The sequence below is a fragment of the Aquarana catesbeiana genome, linkage group LG13, assembly GCF_042186555.1.
Source record: "Aquarana catesbeiana isolate 2022-GZ linkage group LG13, ASM4218655v1, whole genome shotgun sequence".
Lineage (NCBI taxonomy): Eukaryota > Metazoa > Chordata > Amphibia > Anura > Ranidae > Aquarana > Aquarana catesbeiana.
Window position 1 is genome coordinate 109,768,295 of NC_133336.1, and position 12,013 is coordinate 109,780,307.

Sequence of the window (12,013 nt, forward strand, 5' to 3'; positions counted from 1 at the left end):
GGAAGGCTTCTCTAAGTATTAACATGTCCCTGCATACCAACCATATCCTGAAATAATAACAAGACACAGAGTCCTGCCCCTGACACACTGTACCTAATGTAGTCATATATTGGAGGATTGTTCCTGTTTTAGTTAAAGTAAAACTTCATTCTCTCAATCAACATTGACTATTTTTAATATGCTGCTAGTATTAGTAAATAGATAGGAAGGTATTATATATTTACTTGCTTTAAATGTATTTTATCCATTACTTCGGTTACCTCCTGGTTTCTATGTCCAGGCAAATAACGCCAAACATCCCAGGAGTCTTCAGGAAGGAAGGAGGGGCTTTCTAAGCTAAGCCTACCCTCCTGCCTGCATGCCAGAGTCAAGGGCAGATGGATTCCAAGAAGTAAATCCTACATGAACCATCTGCCCTTATTCAAGATGGCCATGGCCAGAAATGCTAGGGATTGTTTTTCAAAGTGATTTCTCAGCAAAATAAAGCAGGGAGACATGGATGGATTTGGCGAGTTAGCTTTGAATACTAAAAATTGATCAAATAGTGTTTTTGGTTTGCGGTGCTCAGATACAATGTAGATCTGCTTTAGGCTTTGTTTATATTCTACAGAGAATCAGTATAGCCTTGATAAAAAACAGGACTGTAGAAACTATGACCCCTGTGCAGGTATTGGGCAACAGTGGAGATCTGATCGTATTAGATTTAAACTGAGTAGAGTAAACATATTTTGGAGCGATCATTCAGTTGCTGGACAACAGTGCAGATTTGAACCATCAGTGGGTGGTATAGTTAAAATGGCAGTAGCCTAGCTGTAAGGCATGCCTCCTAGTTCTTTTCTTCAGAAAGAATATGCAGTATGGGTTCTACTTCCGTAGACTTGCCAGAACTAGTGCATCATTTTAATTGCAATGTGTTAATAGTATACTGCCAAATAATAATAATAATTTTAATAATAATAATATTCATAACATTAACAGTAATAAAAGCCTTGCACTGAATCAGTTCGTCCAATGTTTCGTCCAATACAAAATCACATTATAATGTTTCAAGCGTTTTCAGGGAAACATTATTCTTTTGCTTCTCTGTCCTTGTTCTAGCTGGAGCCGAGCTAGAAATGACACACAACATCCACACAGGGGGTCTCTATGATGACACGGCTTTTACGAAAATACTTATAAATATTCATGAAGTTTGATCAATTTAATCAAAAAGATGTCCTTGGAAGGGTTCTGCAGCAAATAAATTAAATTAAATCAACATAATTGTGTGGTGAGTTATTGTCAGAGATAGCAACTATATTCCCTGCATTTTGTCAGCCTGTCGGCACTCAAAGGACAATTTATCAAAAAACCTACCCTGCTTCTGTAATTAATTTATGTACTCAGAAATACTTCTCAGACATCTACCTGATACACGACAGGCCATTCAGTTTCTTTCCCAGGGAAAATGCACTGCACTATGTAAGAAATATATAACATGTTCTAGATAAAGATAGAGCTGACATACTTTTAATTAAACTCGTGTTAATATAGAAATATACTATAAGTCAAGTCACCCCTGAATAACATGATTAAATCTAAATTAAAACTCTTCTGAGGAAAACATGGAGCCTGCCATTATTGATTACTCATTCTGCAAAAATGAGTTGCCTGGCTGTCAAGCTGAATCTCCAGCTTTAAGAGTTGGAGTAACTGACCCCTAACAAGTACCCAGAGACTTCTGACTTGTCTCTGATTTTGATGATCTGTATATGTGTTTCAGGTTTCTGACTCGGAACCTTGAAGCCACTGGATCATAATAATAGCCAAGCAACTAGCATTTTAGAAAGAGGTCAGCAATGGCAGTCCTAGTGTTCTTCCCAGGAAAGGTTTACTAAACTTTGACCATCCCAATAGTCATAATAGTAGTAACATTCATACTTCCTATTGCTTGAAAGAGCTATCTAGTTGGGGTGATTTACCAAAGCCAAATAAATTGTGCACTTTGGAAGTGTAGTTAGGCCCCTTTCACACTGGGGCGGGGTCGGTGGTAAAACGGTATTTTTACCGCCGCTTTACCCCCCTGCTAGTGGCCGAGAAAGGGTTATAACCACTGCAAAGCGCTATAGCCGGCGGTATAGCTGCGCTGCCCCACTGATTTCAATGGGCAGGAGCGGTGTATACACTTCTCCTTCACCGCTCTGAAGATGCTGCTAGCAGGACTTTTTTTACCATCCTGCCAGCGCACCGTTCCAGTGTGAAAGACCTCGGGGCTTTCATATTGGAGACACAGCAGCGGCTCTTTCAGAGCACTTTGCAGGCTCTATTTTTAGTGCTGTAGCATCTGCAAAGCGCCCCAGTGTGAAAGGGGTCTTACACAAATTTTCCTCAGAGCTAAGTAAATGTGGTAAAGCTCTGCAGACTTCCATAATCAAATCATGTTCAAGCAAAACATTTTTTTATATATTTTTCTTGCACCTGGCTGGGCATTCTTTACAAAGTAAAGCTCTACCACATTAACATTTATTTAGCCACTTCAGCCCCGGAAGGTTTTACCCACTTCCTGACCAGGCCATTTTTGCAATACGGCACTGCGTTGCTTCAACTGACAATTGCGCGGTCATGTGACGCTGTACCTAAATAAAATTGATGTCCCTTTTTCCCCACAAATAGAGCTTTCTTTTGGTGGTATTTGATCACCTGTGCGTTTTTTTATTTTTTTGCTTTAAGCAAAAAAAGAGCAGCAATTTTGATAAAAAAACAACATTCCTTACTTTCTGCTATTAAACGTCATCAGTTTAGGCCAATACGTATTCTGCTACATATTTTTGGTAAAAAAAAATCCCAATAGGAGTTTATTGATTGGTTTTCGATAAAGTTATCGTGTCTACAAACTATGGGTTAGATTTATGACATTTTTATTTTTACTATTAATGGCGGTGATCAGTGATTTTTAGCGGGACTGCGACAATGTGGCGGACAAATCTGACCCTAAGTGACACTTTTTGGGGACCAGTGACACCAATCAGTGCTAAAATAATGCACTGATCCCTGTATAAATGACACTGGCAGGGAAGGGGTTAACACTAGGGGGCAGTCAAGGGGTTAAGTGTGTCCTAGGGAGGTGCTTTCTTACTGTGGGGGGGGGATAAGTGTTACACTGGAGGAAAACAGAGATCGTGTTTCAGCCTAGCTGGAACAGATGATCTCTCTTTTCCTCACTGACAGATCAGCGGTGTGCTTTGTTTACATAGGAACACTGCTGCTCCATGTCTCCTGTGAACCCTCGGCGGGTCGCAGCGGTCATCACAGCTGCCTGACCAGCTATAGCCGCGCGTGCGAGTCCCTTACACTGCGTGCACAGGTACGTGATTTTGCGCAGCCGAGCCACCCCGACGCAGTATATGCACAGTGGGCGCTCTGGAAGTGGTTAAAAAAAGAGCGCAAGAGCGTCTAGTTACCTTTAGTAAATCCACTTCAATTTGTTGTACAAAATAGTTGTCAAACTAGGCAAATATGTGCTTTCCATACACGTGTGACATTCTACTTTACGGTGAAGGAGAAAAACATTTTTTAGAAGCACTTTATATTATACTAAAAGATCATTAGGCCTAAAACTAAAGTTACTATTGGTAAATGTCTAGGCAAAGACAATCAAACCTACATTGGGGATCACATCAACACCAAATTTTGGATATTTGGTGTTTTTTTAGCTGTTTTCTGTGCAGGTTTATGCATTATTTTGGTCATAATTACTTGCCTGATATCTACCTGCTGATCCTACCAGTAAAGTCCATTGTAGCTTCTTCTGATGTTAATGAAGCTTCCTGTCATGGTGTGGTGAGGATGCTGTACTGCTTCTGAATTCAGAGCAGAGTTGCCACTCTCAATTAGGTTGTACTTGCTTGCGCTACAGTGAGATAAGTATACATTTCAGCAGTGGTGGGTGGCTTAGGTGGCAATAGCATTGTCACTGCGGATCCACAAACCTGTAGCTTACCAATCAGCACCTGGCCATACCTAGTTCTGGCCACTGCCTTCTGGACTGACAGCACTGTTAGTGAAACACTACATGCTGTTAGTGAAACACTCCCGCTGTGAGCTGCAGTGTCTGGAAGGAGGAGCTTGTGAGACACAAATAAAGGATGATACGGCTCAGTGGGAGAAGGAAAAGGAAGTTTTTCGTTTATTGTATGAGTCTCCTGCATCACATAGTAACTTGATTTAGAATTTTCGTAGACTGTCATACAGGAGCCTTTAGTGGCACTTTGAGGATCCATTAATGCTGCGTACGCACGACTGGACTTTCCATCAGAAAAGGTCCGACGGAATCATTCCGTTGGATATTACGATCGTGTGTGGGCTTCACCTGACTTTTTTCTTCAAAAATTCAGACGGACCTAGAAATAGAACATGTTTCAAATCTGTCCAACGGAACAAATTTCTATCGGGAAAACTGTTCATCTGTATGCTGGTCCAACAGACCAAATACGATGCAAGGGCAGCTATTGGCTACTGGCTATTGAACTTCCTTCTCTAGTCCCGTCATACGTCATCACGTTCAAAATGAACGGACTTTGGTCCGTTCTTGTGTGGGCAAGTCCGTCGGAACTCCGTCGGGAAGACCGCCGGACCTTTTCTGCCAGAAAGTCCGGTCGTGTGTATGTGGCATTACACTTAATAATCTTCATAACCCTAGCATTTACTCTCCTGGTAACCCCAACACTGTTAGTGACCCAGAAAGCACCAAAGTATGACAGCCTCTGGATTAGCATTTTCAGAAGAAGAGGTCAGGAATGACAGCTTACATATGTCTCTCAGTACAGGTTTCTATTAGGAAATAGCATGTTCACATTTTCATATCCAGCATAAGATTATATGCAAAGTGGAATAGTAGAAATCAAACAAATGTAGGGCACAACTGAGTATTTGAAAAGGCTTTGTGGATTAGAGTAAAACATAATCCCTTTAGCATATCATCCTGTAAGTATATGAGTTTTGCAATGTCACAGAGTCAAGATACAAAGACATTATAAGTCAGTGTGTCACCAAGAAAAGAGTGCTTGGACAACGTTACACTAATTAGCAGCATGTTTCACTGAGTCTCTCATGTCTGGATTACTGTTACACTGCAATACTAACTTCACTTTGGGTGTGGCTATTCTGAGTCATCGGCATCCAAGTACAGAATGGTTAGGAGCGTTTCAGTCTATATGTAGCTTTCTGATATGATTTTACACTGCTCATTACCTAGCAATGGCAACATGAACTAGATCCCACATCTCCAAACTTTCTATATGCCCAATAGCACTCTTAGGTTGTGCAGTTTTAGTTTGTCAGATGACTGGAAGATCCAACACCCCCCCCCCCCCCCCGATCACTCTGTAAGAGGATAATGACATAAGAATATCCATTAGAAGTGTATGTGTTGAAGAACACAACCCTGGAGCAGACCTATTCTTCAGGGAACAATAGCAATAATCTACGAAGATCTTTTTTTTAGATATCTCCTCTAATATTGGGCAAGTTGCTGCACATATAGTATTACAAGCTGGGTTCTATCTCTACATAATCTTATGTTGCTGTGTATCATGGTTCATAATCATTCTTTATTATAATTAACACAATTCTAGATGTCCTATATGTATTTTATCAGATGCATCCATTAACAGATAAAGCTTACAAAGACAAACTCCTATGGCGGCAGGAGCACTCAGTTAAGGATTGCAGTGGTCTCTATACAGCACACGGACAATCCTTTCTGCTAAGCAAGAGCTACATGCTTATGGCAGAACTGCAGTCACAACAAAGTAGGGACCATATTGGACTGCTGCTCCCACCCAGATCACAGCTATCTTTAGCTGCAAGCTCCTGCTGTCCACAGATGTTTTCTTCTGGGGCACAGGAAGCATTAAAAAAATTCAGTGAGGAAGAGAGGAAGAGAATTTAATCCCCTTTCTCTTTTTTTTTCTTTTTCTTGTTGCTTAGATGTTTAATTATTATTTTATATAGTAGCCTTATATATACTTGTTGAAATTGATTTGGGTTAAGATATACTCTGTGATATGCATGCAATTAAAATGTGTCTGTTTATATGTATAAAAATTGTTGGAAAAATAAAATATAGGATAAAAAAAATAATAATTCAGTGACAATTAACACTACCTTTTGGATCCAACCCAACTCTGGTCCTTTGTATAGTTCATGGTGAAACTACAATTGGGCTTTCATTTCTTACCTGTTCTTACTTGCTTCTGTTATAGCAATGTTACAAGTACCATTTTCATTATGAACTACTAACACCTTTCAAAAATGCTAAATGAGAATTTCTAGGCTCGTCAAGAATAGGAGAGGTTTTGCCAACTAATATAACAACTGAATGACTGTTTCCCTCAGTTATGATTTTTCTGTCTAAGCACAGGCAAGAGACAGGGATGTCTCTATCAATGTCTATGTCTATACACAATGAAAAGTTTCCAGTGCAGCACTTTTTTATTTTGCAATCAAAAAGGTGATTAATTTAGCTTTGAGGATAAAAAATTCATAAAAAAGAAAAAGTATATACTATGCTTATTGATTCATTCATACTGCATTTGGGATTCTAAGCGTATTTCTACCAAAAAGATGGAGTTATAACTTTGTGTTGGCTTGGCTTTTTGATACATTTCGCGTCTTTTGATTTTCAAACATCAAGGACATTTTTTCTTTTTGATATTGAATATTTTTCTTTCAATTGTTAGATGTATTGTTCTTCCTACAGTTCTAAAAGCTGCAGCCAGGAAAGTCACATGTGAAAATGAAAAAGTGTCAGCATTCCTAGACTCCATTCCATTGCGATGAACAGGTGATTATGCATTGTTGACTTTCCCATTGCACTCTTCACCCTCCATCCGTTCACTTCAAATTCCACCATAAAATAAGAGTCTGCTTTATCAACAGAAGTGTATATTGCAATAAAACATCTGTCCGCAGTTTGTAAATACAAAAGTGAGCAAAGCATAGGCAGATAAAATCCCACAGCCACCATTAACACAGATAACCACCTGTTAAGCAAACAGAAACTGGAAGGATGGTGGCTGTTGGCTTTCACAGAATTCATGTCCTGTTTGCTGATTTATTGCTAATAATAAGCAACCACAATAATAGTAAATCATTTACTTCAACTTCTTGAAAATAAACGGAAGCGTACAACTGGAGCAGCATTCTTAATCTGTTTTGGTAAAGCGGACACTTTTACATCTGTCGGTCTTGTATAATACAGTATAAGGAATATTACACTAAACGTATACAACCATCCAATGCCAGCCAGGACTTTATTGTGTGTATAGTTGCACATGCCCTGTACTCATGGATGAGATGTTTGTATTCTCTTGAATATTTATATATTTCTATTATTAGCCTTTGTCAACCTTTTTTAACAAGGAGGAACCCTTGAAATATCTTTTTGCTTTCAGGGAACATCTGTTAACAATTACCATATCTACAGTTTACAGTACATTAGTGTGATGGTCAGTGGGAAGGATGCTACTAACATTTGTGATCAGTAGGAAGAATCACCCTCTAACAAATAGCTGAAACGATCATTGGTGTTATTGTGAAATTATCTGAGAGACAGAAGTTGTTCATTGCTCAAGGAAACCTTAGAAACCTCTGAAGAAACCCTAGGGTTCCACAGAACCTAGGTTGAAAAAAGCTGGCTTAGATGATAATCATTCTGAGTTTGCATGGCTTAGCCTGGCCATACAGCAGGAAGCGGCTGAGATTCGAACCTTTAATGGGCAGGCTGAATGTACCAAGTTGAACGATCGATCAACGTTGGTACAACCCGCCTGCAGGATTCTCTTACGATTATCACTGTCCCCCCACCGGGAAAATAAAATTGCTGATTTCCCTGTCAGCACTGTCTATGTTGATAGGGGAACTGTGCAAATTTCTTTCCTGCAACCCATGGAAATTTGCCCCGTGTATGGCCTTACCTCCAAAATCCAGAAGCATACTGATAGGTCAGTCAACTTTGACAAAACTGGTCTAAGTTTGGGTAAATGTTTCCATATGACTATAGTGAGTACACTAGAATAGTATAGCCCTTTAGCTAAACTTTATGTAAACTGCTAAATACACAGATAATATACATACAATGGAGCTGCCAAAGCGCATCGCTGTTCATCCAATTCTGAGATTTACACAGCTCTGCCACACCTTAAAACCCTAAAGGGTAGGGTAGAAATCCTGAATTTTTTTCTGCTGCTGTTAAGTAACACACAGGGGTTGATTTACTAAAACTGGAGAGTGCAAAATCTGGTGCAGCTGTGCATGGTAACCAGCTTCTAACTTTAAGTGAGTGTAAGGTTTTTTGTTTTTTTAAATAACAAACATATCATACTTACCTCCACTGTGCAGCTCATTTTGCACAGAGTGGCCCCCGAACCTGCTCTTCTGGGGTCCCCCCGGCGGCTCTCATGGCTCCTCCCCATATCAGATGGGGGGTCGGTCACTGCCAGGTGTTTTTTCACCTTAATGCTATGGAGTCATTAATGTGAAAAAACACATAGGTTTTACAACTCCTTTCAGCTTGCTCAATTAAAGTAAAGTCTTGTTTAAAAAAAATAAAATAAATAACAAACACGTTATACTTACCTGCTCTGTGCAGTTGGTTTTGCACAGAGCAGCCCGGATCCTCCTCTTCTAAGGTCCCTCCTTGCTGCTCCTGGCCCCTCCCTCCCGTTGAGTGCCCCCATAGCAAGCAGTTTCCTATGGAGGCACCCGAGCCGAGTCACAGCTCCGTGTGTCTATTCAGACACGGAGCCTTGACCCAGCCCTGCCCCCTCTCTCCCCTGATTGGCTAGCTGACTTTGATTGACAGCCACGGGAGCCAATAGCGCCGCTGCTGTGTATCAGCTAATCAGGAGGAGAGTCCCGGACGGCTAAGACACTCGTGAACATCGCTGGAGAGAGATGGGGCTCAGGTAAGTATTAGGGGGTGCTGGGGTGCCTGCTACACATAGAAGGTTTTTTATCTTAATGTATAGAATGCATTACGATAAAAAATATTCTGCCTTTACAACTCCTTTAAGCTTTGACAAAAAACAAACAAAACTGAAAGCTGATTGGTTTCTATGCAGAGCTGCACCAGATTTTATGCTCTACAGTTTTAGTAAATCAACCCCATCTAGGCAAAATTCTAAATTTGATGGTTGATACTGGAATAAACTCTAAAATACTTTTTTGAGTGACTGGTACCTAAGAGGGGATTGGCCAATACCCAGGAGAGATTTTTACTCACTTCCTGTCGGGGTTTCTGTGATTAAAGAAACCCTAATGGGATACAGACTTTACAGACTGGGATTTTCATCAAAGTTTGTAAAAAAGAAACGTTTGCAAAAACTGTTGTTGTTGTCCCTTTTTTGAATAGATGTACAGGGTTTGATTTACTAAAAACTAGAGTGCAAAATCTGGTGCAGCTGTGCATGGTAACAAATCAGCTTCTAACTTCATTCAGCATGTTCAATTAAGTTTTGACAAAAAAAAAATTAAAGGTAGTTGGTTTCTACGCACAGCTGCACCAGATGTTTCACTCTCCAGTTTTAGTAAATCACCCCTATTAGGTCTTGTCCTTCCTCCTGCTTGTGATTGGATAGTAAAGGGAGAAGCATTAGACTGATGAGCTCATCTTTGTCAATATGTTCTAGTAACTCACCAGCATGCACCTTGTTAGCACATGCGAACTGCACCATAATTGACTGGCTACTTTTGCTGCGTTTACCAGTCTGAGCTCTGCTGTACAAGACACACAAGAAGTTGTTACCAAGTAAAATTTAGTTAATTATGCTGTTTGCATTTAAATAAAATGAAGGTAATGACATATTTCTGAATACAATGCTGCATTATTTGTCTGGAGTGTTGTATACCCATTCAGACGGGTCAGCTTTAAGATGCTTGAGCCGTGACCGTTTGCTGTAGCAGCTTTTCAATACTATAACTGTCAGATCAGTGTACGTATCCCAGTGCAAACATGGGTAACAAAGGATGTTTTGGAGCAGAGTGGGTTTATAAGATATGATAGTTTTCCCACACAATATAAAGCTCTGCTTTAATTGGGTTTGTTAATTAGCGAGCAAAATGGCTGTAATCATCCGACACAGAATCTGATGAAGCTGTAATTGCTGGCAGGGCTGTGGGTTTGTGTGTATTTATTAATTATTGTGTCAAAAGCAAACATTTGATTTGTCACACAGCAGATGGAATTTAAGCTCTGGAAATGCTGAGGTATGAAAGAAAGACGAAATCTCTGCTTCGTTATTATGTTTGCCCTAAACGGAAAGCAGCTGTCAGCGGAGAGCTGTATGAAAATTCAGTGGGAATAGGGAAAGTACAGGTCACACACCTTTTAATGGAACTCGGTGCCATAATGCAGAGAAACAGAAATAGAGCTAAATGAAAAAGGAAAGCAAGCCAGAGCATTCTGTATGGGGGGCCGCTGATAGAAGTTACCATTATAGACCACAATTCGAACCCCTTAGGAAAATGAGCTTTGGAGTTTCACACACCGCTAATTAATGACAGTGTGCGAAAGGTTGTTTTTTTTTTTTTCTCTCCAATGAGCCAAAGAAAAAAATAAATAAACTTTGCACTAATTGAGCAATTACTAAAACATCGGCAGCAATCTTAAATTAACAAGCCCTGTGCACAGTGCCAGACTGCAGTGCCAGAGACCAAAAAGATGAGATGGAGACTCTAAATGCTGAAACTGTGAAGACAGCCATGTATCAGCATTTGAAATTGTTTTAAATATGTCATTCATGTTGACAGTCTTATCAGCCTCATGCATCCCAGCCAGGGAATTCAAGAGCAAACCAAGGCTGTGCTTGTTGTCTCGTGTTTGGCTGTATGTAAAAGGGTGTTGGATAACACGATAATAGTCTGTATTTGTTAAGCTAGGAAATCCTACGCAGCCAAAATCCAACAGAAACCCTATAATCAGGATGGCCCACAGATACCACACCGTCAACAACACGGCTAACCAGCCAACTCTGTGGCCACAGCGTTTCCTAATCTCACACATGGTTTTGGAAAATGGCTTATTAACCCTTTTGTTCCTGCAAGGGCTTTATAGTAAGATGACCGGCTTGCAGTAGACACAATCTTGTTTTTTTCAATAATATCAGAAGAAAGCTTTCATTTTAGAATGTATCTATCAAATGTTGGCTTCAGCAAAATTTAAGAATAATTCCAAGCATCAGCATGTTGTACATAGCTACATTGGTTCAGCTTGGACCAAGGTAAAGATGTTTTTGACATACCTGGTTGATGCCCCTGGAAGCTAAAAATCACTGAAGTAGACACTGCTACCTCAGTGATTTCCACTTGCTTCGGGGGCCTGGGCTGAGCAACTACTCTCCTGCATTATGAACAGCGGAGGTCGGCCACTAAGCATGGGGGGCCATTCAGAGAATGCTTTGCATTCATTCAGAACATGCAAAGCATTCTCTGATGGCACCCATGCTGAGTGGTCGACCTCCAACCTCCTGTATTCACAATGCATCAGGCCAGCTGTGTAGCACGGTGTCTACTTCAGTGGTTTGCAGTTTTCAATGACATAGGCCAAGTATGGTATATACCGGGGATCTCCAAACTACAGCCCTCCAGCTGTTGCGGAGCTACATGTCCCATGAGGCATTGTAAATATTCACAGACATGGCTAGGCATGATGGGAATTGTAGTTTCTGAACAACTAGAGGGCCGTAGTTTGGAGACTCCTGGTATATACATAATTACATTGGTCCAAGCTGGACCAATGTAACTATGTATAGCATACTAATGTCTGTAATTATTCTTTAAATCTGGTTGTTATGGGTTACTCTGCATAAACATGATTTTGTGCAGTTGTGGCATGGCCCCATTGACTTGAATTGATGAGTTTAACAAGCGGTTCACCTGTCAACTCAAGAAGCAGCATAAATTTACTGTGGCCATGACTCAACACGTTGCACCTATGCAATGTGTATAACCCCTTTCGGCTGTATGGTAGGTTGTA

The 12,013-nt window shown here is 40.4% G+C and overlaps 1 protein-coding gene across 6 annotated transcripts in view; it reads right to left on the bottom strand.

The window, feature by feature from the left end:
- Window positions 1–12,013, bottom strand: part of NOVA1 (NOVA alternative splicing regulator 1) — a 129,640-nt gene that overhangs the window by 84,100 nt on the left and 33,527 nt on the right. The gene's annotated exons all lie outside the window — the stretch shown is intronic.